This window comes from Python bivittatus, unplaced genomic scaffold, assembly GCF_059951505.1.
Source record: "Python bivittatus isolate LINGU-HERP-01145 unplaced genomic scaffold, Pbiv_v1 ctg000410_np1212, whole genome shotgun sequence".
In the NCBI taxonomy this organism is placed as follows: Eukaryota; Metazoa; Chordata; class Lepidosauria; order Squamata; family Pythonidae; genus Python; species Python bivittatus.
In genome coordinates, this window is record NW_028277067.1 from 16,215,001 (window position 1) to 16,217,033 (window position 2,033).

Consider the following 2,033-nt stretch of genomic DNA (forward strand, 5'->3'; position numbering starts at 1 on the left):
AGAACGTGAAGAAACATCTATGCTGAGTGCTGAGACATTTATGAATCTGAGAGTTATGTGTTAGCAAGTAAGTTATACCCCGCTGTATATGGGGCAATATTTTAAATTAGTTCATTAGAATAAAAGATAGGCACATACCATAATGTGGATTACTGTGATGTATGAACTCAATCAGTATGTGGATTATGGATCAGCAATGTAATTCAGCATTCCATATCATTTTTAATCAAAATATTGTGGGGCAAACAACTGCTGACAAAACCTGAGTCTGTGTTTGAAAATTACCAAATTGCTTTTCTACCAGTATCTTCTATATTTTTTGTGTCTTTAAGCAACATTCCATTCATTTAAAAAACATTTTATTTGTTTATTGAAGTTTAAGAGCTCATAGTGAAAAACAGAATGTTTGAACAGATCACACAGATAAGAAACAGCTAGCTGGGACACAATAGTAAGATTGATGATAAAATAAAGCTGAGTTATTTAATTGCTAATATTTTCAGTGTTTTCAATATTTAGCTAGAATAGAAAAAAAAATGAAACATCTAAATGCTAAAAGAGTAGGCTAATTAATAAGAGGATGAAATCGTACTCAACATCTTCAAAAAATTATGAGAGAGAGAGAGAGAAAGGAAGGAAGGAAGGAAGGAAGGAAGGAAGGAAGGAAGGAAGGAAGGAAGGAAGGAAGGAAGGAAGGAAGGAGAATGGTAGTAATTCCATAGCCAATGAAGTGTATCTAAAATATCAGATAGGCCTCCTGTTAAAAGACTTTCCCTTCAAGACTTCCAATCCTATTTCCCATAGAACCCACATGATGTAAAACAAACCTGTCTTAATTAATTCTCAATTTTTAACAAGCTGGATAAAGTTAGACTGGAAGGGGTGTTAAACCTAATGAACTTCACTGGAAGTATTATACAGTATGTGATTATATCTGTCAAGGATGCTTTCTAAAAGTTCGGAATACCAAAAGTAGAAAAGTTGGATGCTAGTGTCCCATTTTTAGGTTATGGATATTTTAGTTGCTGCCACCATAAATCTTGATAGAGATGTAATGGATTGCCATGATGGATTGGGTCAAGGCTGACCTAATCTTCTTTTCCATTCTAAAAGAGGCAATGTGAAGTCCAGTAGCAAAACTTGGTTGCAGCACTACCCTCCCATTCATGTTTCCCAGGACCTGAAATTGAGAGTCATGCTACTCCTTACTGTTAAGTTGATCAATAGTCATGATCATGTGTGGCCATTAATATGTTTATCTCTTTTAAAATTCCAGAATTTGGTGGGCAGCATCACGTTTCAGTTTTATTGTTATCTTCTGTTTTGTAGGAAGAGATTTTTGTATTCTTCATTTTTTTAATGGTCTGAGTCACTAGAAATCATTTTGTCTGGACTTAATAATAGACTGGGAAAGGATTATGTCACCATAACAATTTCTTAATCATTTGAATTCAAATGAAACTTTCTATTTAATGTTTTGTTAAATCTACTGATGGTGTCATTGTTTCAAAGAAATTGATAACACTCACATCTTATCCACTGTTGATGTTTGTGTTGATACACAATTTCATAACTTAGAACCAAGAAATGGGGATTAAGGGGGATCATAGTCAAACAGTATTGGAGTTTTAAGAATATTGTGTTTTGTAACCATGCAACATAGAACTCCTATCTTTGCTATATGTTTTATTTTGCAGGTTGGGGGGGAGGTGTTACAACCAACTCACTTTTAGCCTATTTCTTCTAGTTTCTTCTAATTCTTGATTTTTCCAGGCTTTTCAAAAAAAGTTGGGTGAACACTGGAGCAGAAGATATTTTTTTGTGTCAATCATTGCTGCAATCATATATATTAGCTAAAAATCTGATAGGCACATACAGAATCCTGGACCAGATATTTGATCCAAACTAGAATTCAGGTTAGTTTTTCAAAGGATGTTAGAATATGGGGATTATGACTTTTCCAGTGGGGCATTCAGCTGCATGATTTTCTGATTATGTTCTAGGTTTGGCAGGACATTTCGTGGACTGAAGAA